The sequence below is a fragment of the Mirounga leonina genome, unplaced genomic scaffold, assembly GCF_011800145.1.
Source record: "Mirounga leonina isolate KUSES-001 unplaced genomic scaffold, KU_Mleo_1.0 Mir_199, whole genome shotgun sequence".
In the NCBI taxonomy this organism is placed as follows: Eukaryota; Metazoa; Chordata; class Mammalia; order Carnivora; family Phocidae; genus Mirounga; species Mirounga leonina.
This window is the reverse complement of record NW_023270498.1, coordinates 13,301,374-13,313,108: the sequence shown is the minus strand read 5'-3', so window position 1 is coordinate 13,313,108 and position 11,735 is coordinate 13,301,374.

Sequence of the window (11,735 nt, the reverse complement as noted above, 5' to 3'; positions counted from 1 at the left end):
AATAAATAAATAAATAAATAAATAAATAAATAAATAAATAAATAAATTTTCAAAAAGAAAAATATGGGTTTTATAGAAAAGGTAGAAAATATATTGAGGCAAATATAAAAGCAATCAAATAATCAATCCCCCATCCAAAGTTACTGCTGATAACATTTGAGTGTTATGTCTGAAAACATCAGTATATCCACCTGCTTTTGTCATCTGAGCCTTTGTAGTGAGCCTTTTTCTAGGTCAATAAATGTAGATCTGTGTCATCTACGCTTGGTTGGATAGCATCTCAGTGTATGTCTCCTAAATTATTCATCTGATGCCCCTACCATTGGACATTTAGATTGTTTCTTACTTTTATTTTTTATAAACAGTGCTCCAATACATTTCTTTGTACATCTTTGGGTGATTTTTTTATTGTTTCCTTAGGAAAAAAAATCATAAAAGTGAAATTGCAAGGTCAAAGGGAATGCACCTGCTTTGTAAAAGACAAACTTATACATTAAAGTATATCTCGTATACAGAAAGTGCACACATGATAAGAGGACAGTTTGATCAAGTATCTCAAAGGGAACACACATGTGTAAATACTACCCAAAGCAAGAAATAAAAAAATATGAACAACCAGAACCCCTCTCCTCCCTCCTCCCATCCTTTCCTGCCCTCACTTTTCCAGATGTAACCACTCTTCGGAAATTTAACACCAAAGATTGATTCTGGCTGTCTTTTTGCTTTGTATACATGGAATCATGCAAGTGTGCACTCATTTGTGTCTGGTTTCTTTCACTCACTATTATCTTTGTGAACTTAATCGTGTTGTTGGTTTAGCAGTAGTTCATTCATTTTCACTGACGTATTTTTTTGGCATATTCTAATAGTGGATTTTTTAAAAAAGATTTTATTTATTTATCCACAGAGAGAGACACAGCAAGAGAGGGAACACAAGCAGGGGGAGTGGGAGAGGGAGAAGCAGGCTTCCCGCCAAGCAGGGAGCCCGATGCGGGGCTCGATCCCAGGACCCCGAGACCATGACCTGAGGTGAAGGCAGACGCTTAACGACTGAGCCACCCAGGCGCCCCTCTAATAGTGAATTTTTTTTAAAAAGTCTATATTCGGGGCATCTGGCTGACTTAGTCGGTGAAGCATGTGACTCTTGATCTCAAGGTTGTAAGTTTGAGTCCCACATTGGGTGTAGAGATTACCTGATAAAATCTTTAATAATAATAATAATAATAATAATAATAATAAATAAGTGTATATTCATGAGTAACCCAGCCTACCAAGAGCCTCTCTTGTGCCCCCTACCAGTCACTGTTCTTCACAAGGTAACCCCTCTTCTGGTTTTGATCACACTTGATTTGTTTTGTCTATTTTTTTTTAAGATTTTATTTATTTATTTGACAAGGAGAAAAAGCACAAGCAGGGTGAACAGCAGGCAGAGGGAGAGGGAGAAGCAGGTTCCCCACTGAGCAGGGAACCTGATGAGGGGCTTGATCCCAGCACCCTAGGATGGTGACCTGAGCTGAAGGCAGAAGCTTAACCGACTGAGCCACCCAGGCGCCCTGTTATGTCTATTTTTGAACTTTCTATATAAGTAGATCATACAGTATGTGTATTCTTTGATGACTGTCTTATTTCCCTCATTGTTTTATCTCTCAAATGCAACCACATTGTTGGGTGCAGCAGGAGATCATTCTCTATTGTTGGAAATAAATTTTATGAATATACAACGATTTACTTATCCATTCTACTGCTGATGGGCACTAGGACTTTATCTAATTTCTGGCTATTATCAATAATTCTACATGCACATTCTTGTACATGTCTTTAATATTTGGAGGAGAAATGTCCCTATCCACTATTTTTCCTTTTCAGAATTCTTGGGCTGTCTTTGTATGTAATTATTCTATGTAGATATTCTTTAGTACCATTTGGAAAAACCTCAGAAAAGGTAACGTTAGCATTTGATTTGGACAATGCAAAACACAGAGGTTAATTTAATATCTTAATTTTAAGAATTCTTACTCAGTGTTTATTTTATTTTATTTAAAGATTTTATTTTTAAGTAATCTCTACACCCAACATGGGGCTCGAACTCACAACCAGGAGATGGAGTCTAACGCTCCACTGACTGAGCCAGCCAGGCGCCCCTCATTTAGGGTTTATTTATCAAAATCTTTATGTCTCTTGGCAAAGTTTTATAGTTTTCTTCACATCATTTGATGCATTTATTTTTAAGTTTGTTCCTCGGCAGTTTATATCTCTGGTTGCTTTTGTAAATAGGATCTTCTTCCAGGGAGGTCTTTAAATGACGCAGTGCAAAAGAAATAGCTGAGTACTGCTTAGAAATTCAGTTATCTTACAGAGATTTTGCTTGTCTCTTTTGTTTGTAAACAGTCATTTAGAATGTTCACAGTGATTTAAGAACGTGTCCCCTCCGCTTTTAATCGCATGGTGGTAAAAGATAACATAGAATTCCAGAGAAATCCAAAATTACATGGTGGTGTTGGAATCATTCCCAGCGGGGCAGTCGCTGCAGGATTTCTACTCCAGCTGACCGGGGAGCATTTAAAGACGGGGTCATGATGCTAAAGGCTCTTACAGAGCTTTCAGTTTCCACAGAGAGATCCCACAAGACATCCAGTAAGAGCAGGAACTTTCCAGACAAGACAACCACCTGGGAAAAGGCCCCATCGCCCCACCCCCATCCCATGTGGAGAAGTCCCTGCAGGATCGGCTGCCCACACGGTGCTCAGTGCTCTTCACGACTCTGGCTGACCCGAAAAGACCCCAGGAAGTGGCCAAGGGTATGAAGGGCTGGAGGCCGGAAGTGGGTGGTGAGGCGGCCCTGGGGAGACTGAGTCAGGGTCCCGGGTTTGTGTCCTTCTGTCTCCTTCCATGGGTGCCTGAGCGCCAGTCACCTAACTCTCCCTGCGTCCAAGTCTGGGATTTTCGCTTCCTTCCCAGTGAAGTAAAAAACATAACTGGTGAAATAACCATTGAGAGAGAAACAAATAAAAATACTGTTTTAGGGGCGCCTTGGTGGCTCAGCCCTTGAGCTTCTGCCTTCTTCTCAGGTCATGATACCAGCGTCCTGGGATCGAGCCCCGCTTGGGGCTCCCTGCTCAGTGGGGAGCCTTCTTCTCCCTCTCCAGCTACCCCGACTTGTGTTCCCTCTCTCACGGTCTCTCTCTGTCAAATAAATAAATAAAATATCTAAAAATAAATAATAATACTTATTTAGGCATCATTATGGCAAATTACATTTATCTCAGTTTTTAATTCTGTTTAATAAGGAGCAAGCTGGAAAACTTGAGCTTTTGGGTTCTCCCTCTGTAAAGCATGTAACAATCTGCAAGTGTACACGTGAGAAGCGCTTCTTAAAAGGACCCTTTTAAAAAATGGGGAATCCTTTTGTCATGGGAATAACTTCCCCCTCTAACTCGATGCAGTAAGATAGTAAGTGGTAAGCATTCTGTTTAATCATGTAAACAACTGCCCAGTGTGGGAGGGGTATGTGTAAACACACCGAATCCTTTTTATTCACACTCTGCTGTGTCCTTTCTGTGACAGACACCGGGTCATTCCATGCCTCCCCCCTCCCCCCAGGAAGCCATTGTGTGACCCCAAAGAGATTAAATATGTGAAAGTGCTTTTTCACTGAAGAGCTAGACAGATTGGGGGTTATAATCAGGTTGGGTGATTTCCTGGGGTCCCCGAGCATCTGGGAAACCAGCGAAGAGGTAGCCCACTGAGAAAGAACAGGAAGGGCCAAAAATGAAGTGATACCCAAGGCAGCTGGGAGTCAGATCAGCCCTTTGAAATGTAATTTTCTTTTTTTCTTTCTTTTTCTTTCTCTTTCTTTCTTTCTTTCTTTCTTTCTTTCTCTTTTTCTTTCTCTTTCTTTCTTTCTTTCTTTCTCTTTTTCTTTCTTCTTTCTTTCTTTCTTTCTTTCTTTCTTTCTTTCTTCTTTCTTTCTTCTTTCTTTCTTATCAGTGAATTCCTTTATTTTTGTTTTCATTAAAGACATAGATGTAAGTAGAGGGTTTGGAAGGTTTTTTGGTTTTTGGTTGTTTTCAGTCAAAGATATGCCTGACATTATTTTATTTTATTTTTATTATTTTTTTATTAAGTCCAGTTAGCCACTGTATAGTACATAATTAGTTTTTGATGTAGTTTTCAATGATTCATCAGTTAAGTATAACACCCAGTGCTCATTACAGCCCATGCCCTCCTTAATACCCATCACTCTGTTACCCCCTCTCCCCACCTTCCTCCCCTCTGAAACCCCCAGATTGTTTCTCGGGGTCCATAGTCTCTCAAGGTTCATCTCCCTCTCTGATTTCTCCCCCTTTGGATTTCCCTCCCTTCCCTGTAGTCCTCCGTGCTATTGCTTATGTTCCACATATGAGTGAAACCATATGATAATTGTCTTTCTCTGCTTGATTTACTTCACTTAACATAATCCCCTTTAGTTCCATCCATGTTGACGCAAATGGTGGGTATTCATAATTTCTGATGGCTGAATAATATTCCATTGTATGTATGAACCACATCTTCTTTATCCATTCATCTGTTGAAGGGCATCTCAGCTCTTTCCACAGTTTGGCTATTGCGGACATTGCTGCTATGAACATTGGGGTGCATATGGCCCTTCTTTTCACTATGTCTGTATCTTTGGGGTAAATACCCAGTAGTGCAATTACTGGGCCATACAGTAGCTCTATTTTTAACGTGTTGAGGAACCTCCATACTGTTTTCCAGAGTGGCTGCACCAGCTTGCATTCCCACCAATCGTGCAAGAGGGTTCCCCTTTCTCCACATCCTCACCGACACTTGTTGTTTCCTGTCTTGTTAATTTTAGCCATTCTGACTGGTATAAGGTGGTGTCTCATTGTGGTTTTGATTGGTATTTCCCTGATGGCTAGTGATTTTGAACATTTTTTCATATGTCTATTAGTCATTTGTATGTCTCTTTTGGAGAAGTGTCTGTTCATGTCTTCTGCCCATTTTTTGACTGGGTTATTAGTTTTTTGAGTGTTGAGTTTGAGAAGTTCTTTATAGATCTTGGATATCAGCCCTTTATCTGAAATGTCATTTGCAAATATCTTCTCCCATTCTGTGGGCTGCCTCTTAGTTTTGTAGACTGTTTCTTTTGTTGTGCAGAAGCTTTTTATCTTGATCAAGTCCCAAAAGTTCATTTTTGCTTTTGTTTCATTTGCCTTTGGAGACGTGTCTTGAAAGAAGTTGCTGTGGCCAATGTCGAAGAGGTAACTGCCTATGTTCTCCTCTAGGATTTTGATGGATTCCTGTCTCACATTGAGGTCTTTCATCCATATTGAGTTTATCTGTGTGTGGTGTGAGGAAATGGTCCAGTTTCATTCTTCTGCATGTGGCTGTCCAATTTTCCCTTATTGAAAAGACTGTCTTTTTTCTATTGGATATTTTTTCCTGATTTGCCAAAGATTAGGTGACCATAGAGTTGAGGGTCCATTTCTGGAGTCTCTATTCTGTTCCATTGGTCTATGTGTCCATTTTTGTGTCAGTACCATGCTGTCTTGGTGCTCACAGCTTTGTAATATAGCTTGAAGTCAGGCAACGTGATGTTGTTTTTCTTTTTCATCATTCCCTTGGCGATTTGGGGTCTTTTCTGGTTCCATACAAATTTTAGGATTTTTTTGTTCCAGCTCTTTGAAAAATGCCAGTGGTATTTGAATAGGGATGGCATTGAAAGTGTAAATTGCTCTGGGGAGGATAGGCATTTTAACAATGTTTATTCTTCCAATCCATGAGCATGGAATATTTTTCCATCTTTTTGTGTCTTCCTTGATTTCTTTCATAAGTGTTCTGTAGTTTCTAGAGTATAGATCCTTTACCTCTTTCTTTTTTTAATTTTTTAAAAGATTTTATTTATTTATTTGAGAGAGAGCGCACATGAGAGGCGGGGAGGGTCAGAGGGAGAAGCAGACTCCCTGCTGAGCAGGGAGCCCAATGCGGGACTCCATTCTGGGGCTCCAGGATCATGACCTGTGCTGAAGGCAGACACTTAATGGACTGAGCCACCCAGGTGTCCTCTTTTTTTAAATTTTAAAATTTATTTATTTGAGAGAGAGAGAGCATGAGAGGAAGGGGCAGAGGGAGAGGAAGAAGCAGGCCTCCTGCTGAGCAGGGAGCCCAAAGCAAGGCTCATCCCAGGACCCCGAGATCATGACCTGAGCCAAAGGCAGCCACTTCATCAACTAAGCCACCCAGGTGCCCCAAAACGTAATTTTCTTTCTAAGCTGGCCTGCCTACAGTTCAAAATTGGGCACTGGTTTCCATGGAAAAATGCTGTTTGTCTCAGCTGTGAGACCCCTTTCACAGCTCCCCGCCCAGCTGCCACGTGGGCCCAGCCCAGCCAAACCCTGTTCCTGAATGCCAGGGGATGCAGCAGCCACGTGGCTCAGAGAGGGGGTGACCACATCTCCCGGCTTGCCTGCGACACTCCCCATCTGTGCCTTTGTCCTGGTGTCAATACTCAACCCGCCCTTTTCTCTCTCCATAGTGCCCCAATACAGGGGGGATAAGTGACAGATTTTCCTTACTGGGAACCCAACTGGGGTCTGTTCCTTCAACAGTTAACAAGACTTGGAAGCCTAGGTTTGGAAAGGGTCCAGGGACATGGTGCTGGTTCCCCAAAAGTAAAAGGAATGGAGGAGAGTGTGCGAGAGGGTCTAAATTGTTCAGCCTCAAACAGGACAGACCCTGAGGGCAAGGATACACACTTTGGTTCACCTCCATGTCTTGCTCCCCCTTGTTTATGTGAGTGCACACACTTGGGCTCCACGTTCTAGGAACCTGCGTGCAGAAAGCAAGGTACACTGATGGCAGCCTGAGGTTGGGAGGAAATCAAGCATCCATTCCAGCTAGCATTTGGAACATCTAACATGTTCCGTTGAACACGTACTGACATCCTCCTCTGGGCCAGGAATAGGCGTAGATACTGGGAATCCAAAAAGGATTTCAGGGGGGTACACAGAGTTGGAATACAGTGAGGTAAGTGCTGGAGGTGAACTCCAGGGGCCACAGGAGCCCAGAGGAGGAACCGGCTCACTTTTCCGGGGAAGGAGGTGGGGTGGTGGGGTGGGTCCCAGTAAAGCTGTCATAAGGGAGTGCTTTGAGCCTGGGCTGCAGATAAGACAAGGTATCAGCCCTCTCCATGTGGGAGGCAGGGAATTCTCAGCTTTCAAGAGCCAAACAGCGTGATCGGAAAGAAGTAAGCAAGTGTGAACTGGCAGGAGGCCGGCAGACAGATGAAGAGGATGCGTCTATACCTGGAGGGTGGGCTGGCGCTGCTTCCAGACTTCCCTCTCAGGGACCTCGGGCCAGGACTCAAGCTGGGGCTGGGGCTGAAGGTCCCTGGCATCCAGATGGCCTGTGGGAGGGAAGGGTGTGGCTGAGAAGCAGGCCGGCTCAGATAAAGTTTATCTGATACCAGATAAACTTCCTGGGGAGCAGGGTGGAACTGTGGGCAGAGGATGGCCATTCAGAGAAGCAGAAAAAAATGGGTAAGCCCCAAGCACCGGGTTACGCTCACTTGGCTAGAGGGAAAGGTTTAGAAACAGGCCTGCCCTCACCTCCCCCCTCCAACCCCCTGTACCCTCTGTGGTCCCTCCAACTGATGGCTTTGCTCAGCAGTCTGGACACTGAGGATGCCATTAAGTTTTAGGGTCTGGTTGAGGTAGCTCAGTGGCTCTCAAGCATCAGTGTCCCCTCAAGAGGCCTGTTAAAACACAGATTGTTGGACCCCCTCCAGAGGCTCCCAAACCATAGGTCTGGGGTGCCCGTAAAAGCGCACTTGTAACAGGTTCCTAGGTGATCTGGTTCTCAGGTTTGGAGAACTACCCAGCTAACCCCTGCCTGGTCTGGCTTTGACCTGGGGCCCTGGTGGTGGGGGTGGGGGCTGTCTACCTGGAGCTGAGGAACAGGCCCGTGCATTGCACTCAGAAGGCTGTGGGTGGTGGGCTGGCCTGACTCTTCAGGTTCCCCCTTTATAAAAGGGTAATTCTGAGTCTCAGATAAAACCTTTGACGTGAAAGCCTTTTGTGGACCGAGAGGTGAGATTCAATTTTAGTTATTAATGTGCTCAAACCTGAAGTTGTAAAATGTGCTGGTTTCTTCCAAAATCATTATAGCCGCGACCTCAGGACCTCGCCCACATCAGGGTCTCCCAGGCTGCTTGCTTATAATGCAGATGGTGTTGCTCTGAATCTTGGGTTGGGGTCCATTTACATTTTGCGAACCACTAGCTTATGCTGGGGAGTGAGTAGGAGATGCAAAAGTCATTTTCAGTTTTCTGGTCTGCTGTTGGGTCACTAAGATCGTCCCCTGTCCTGCCCGGGGCCCTGTTTCCACGCGGCCACATCACTGGAGGAGCCTCAGTTCTCTAGAAGGTTACTTCTGGGCTGCCAGGCTCCCAGCTACGTGCCAGGCGCCACCTCCTGGCCTCACGATTTTCTTACTCTTCTTCTCCCCTGGTGTTCATCAGATCCTCCCACGTGAGTGTTCAGAACCTTTTTAATGTCAGAAGGAAATGTGGTTCTCTTGCATGTGAGAAATTTCAGTGTCTCTTTAAATGTCTCGGCTGCTTGTGATTTTGCTGTTCCAGTGTTTTGGCATAAGCTATCCAGAAAAAGAGGTTTGGGCATTTAGGTCGCACGAGTGCAGTGCAGATTGGGCGGATCCCTTCTTGTAACATTTCTTTGGAAGTGCCATGTCCCCTGCACGGGTGTGGCTCACTGCGAGCAGCCAGCTGAGCCCCTGGAGGGTGCGTGCAGCTCGTGGATCCTGCTGTGGCTGAGTTCAGCAGTGAGCAGTTTTCAGCGCCACCTAGCATTTCCCGAAGAAGAAATCACGCAGAAGCCAAGGTGAAATTCCCACTATGCTCAGATAGTCCCCTGATGTATCGATCGCGCGGAATAAATTGGGTGCTTTCTTGTAGCAAAACTGTCTGTGCTGCTGTAAGACTCTAATGCAGTCGTGAAGAATATGCTGATATGGAAATGCCTCTAAAATTAGTTGTGAAGTGAAAAACTCCAAGGTGCAAAAAAATAAAGTGCCACATCTCAGTAGGCGGGCAGAGAAGGTGTCTGTGGAGACCTAACAACCCGAGACTTCCTCTAAGACTCTGCTGGAATTGTCTGGTCCCCTTCCTCACAGCATCCCGGAGCTGGAGGACGTTTTAGAGCCGTTCTTCCCAGCTAGAACGTGCACACCAGTACATGGTGACTAGTAAAAGGTAAACTGAGGCACGGTAAAAAATCTGGGGGTTATTCGAGCAAGCATCATTTGAATCAGGCAGGACCAACAAAAAGTGGTCAGGAGCACTCTGGACAGGAGCCGGCAGAAGAGTTTTGTTGTTGTTGTTTTTTAAGGTTTTATTTATTTATTTGACAGAGAGAGACAAAGCGAGAGAGGGAACACAAGCAGGGGGAGTGGGAGAGGGAGAAGCAAAGCAGGCTTCCCGAGGAGCAGGGAGCCCGATGCGGGACTTGAACCCAGGACCCCGGGATCATGACCTGAGCCGAAAGCAGATACTTAACGGACTGAGCCACCCAGGCGCCCCTGGCAGAAAGGTTTTTATCGAGAAGATATGGAAGCAAAACAAAGCAAGGATTTGATTGGCTGTTGCTTGAGTGGTTGCCTTATTTGGGATAGCCTAGTTGGCTGTTTGTCCTTAAATTTTGTTTTCTGGAATTTAAGGGCGCTGACTCTGGCTTAGGTTTTGGGTTATTTACAGAGACTACCAACGTGTTAGAGCCACCTCGCTCCATGGCTTACATTGGGGTTCACTCTTGTAAGTGGCGTTTACTCTCATTGTCATTCTGTGGGTTTGGACGTATTTATTTATTTATTTATTTATTTTTAAAGATTTTATTTATTTATTTGACAGAGAGAGAGATAGCGAGAGCAGGAACACAAGCAGGGGGAGTGGGAGAGGGAGAAGCAGGCCTCCCGCAGAGCAGGGAGCCCGATGCGGGGCTTGATCCCAGGACCCCGGGATCATGACCTGAGCTGAAGGCAGACGCTTAACGACTGAGCCACCCAGGCGCCCTGGACGTATTTATAATGATGTGTATCCACCGTACAGAGCAGTTTCACTGCCCTAAAAATCCTCTGTACTCCACCGAGCCATCGCTCCCTCCTCCCTGACAACCAGAATGTTCTAGAGCTGGAATCACACAGTGCGTAACCTGTCCAGACGGGCTTTTTCACTTTGTAATATGCACTTCAGTTTCCTCCATGCCTTTTCATGGCTTGATGGTTCGTTTCTTTTTAGCACTAAATAACATTCTATGTTGTAACCGGGGTTTATTTATCTGTTCACCTACTGAAGATTCCAGAACCTTCTCATCTCCTCAAAGGGTAACCCTATACCCATTAAGCACTCCGTCCCCATGCCCTTCTCTCCCCAACCCCTGGCCACTACCGATCTACTCTTGGTCTCTATGGATTAGCCTATTCTAGACATTTTGTACAAATGGAATCTCATGACTTCCTTTGCCTTCCTTACCCTCTCGTCTTTAATTCATTTGTTCCTCGTGTTCAACTTCTCTAGTTTCTCAACACTTCTCTCTACAAAGTGTGAGACTGTGTTAACATCCCTTGGAGTCTCTGCGTTTTAAACCCATATTAACGTAGCAGGTGTAAGGCAAGGAGCATGTATATATTTTGAAGCATATTTCTGGGCCTGGCTGGGATCCCACTCTACCAGCACCACCTGGTTCATCCTTAGAGTCACCTGGAGACTTGCATGAGATGCAGAGTCCGCCTGCCCACGGGGGGACTCTTCTCCAGGGTGTCTTTGGTATGGCTTCTAAATATCTTTTTGTTTGTGCACACCTGTGAGCACACTGGGGCAGCGTGAAGGTGGTGGAAGGGCAGGCCCCAGGGTGTAGCATTTAGGGAACCGCTCATACCGCCCCTTTGCCTCATCCCAGTCAGGGCCCTGCTCTGGGGTCTCCTAAAATTGTGGAGGCAAAACGTCTTCCCAGGGAGCTGGCACCAGTGGCCTGTGTCCGAACAACACAGGTCATACCTACAAGTCCTCCTGATTTAAATGACATGGGTTTTCACTGTTACCTTTTATTTATTTATTTATTTATTTATTTATTTATTTATTTATTTATAAAGATTTTATTTATTTGACAGAGAGAGATACAGCGAGAAAGGGAACACAAGCAGGGGGAGAGGGAGAAGCAGGCTTCCCACTGAGGAGGGAGCCCGATGCGGGGCTCGATCCCAGGACCCTGGGATCATGACCTGAGCCGAAGGCAGACGCTTAACGACTGAACCACCCAGGCGCCCTCACTGTTACCTTTTAAAAACTGATCTTTTTAATTACTGGTCACAGCCGCAGGGCAATGTTTCTAGAGAATGCATACCTTCGGACCTAGAGAGGTCCAAGAACTATTCATAATTCCTGACATTACATTTTCTCACACGGAAGGTTTGTAAGATGCTGTCTTCATTTCCTAGGCTGCTATAACCAGGTTCCATAAACTGGGAGGCTTTGAACAATGTATTCAGTGTGGGAGGCTGGAAGTCTGAAACAGGTGTCCACTGGGCTGTGCTTCCGCTGAAACCTGTAGGCAAACCTTCCTTGCTTCTTCTAGCTTCTGGCGGCTGGCAATCCTCTGTGCTCCTCAGCACGCGGCTGTGTCTCTCCAATCTCTGCCTCCACGGCCCCATGACCTTCTTCTCTC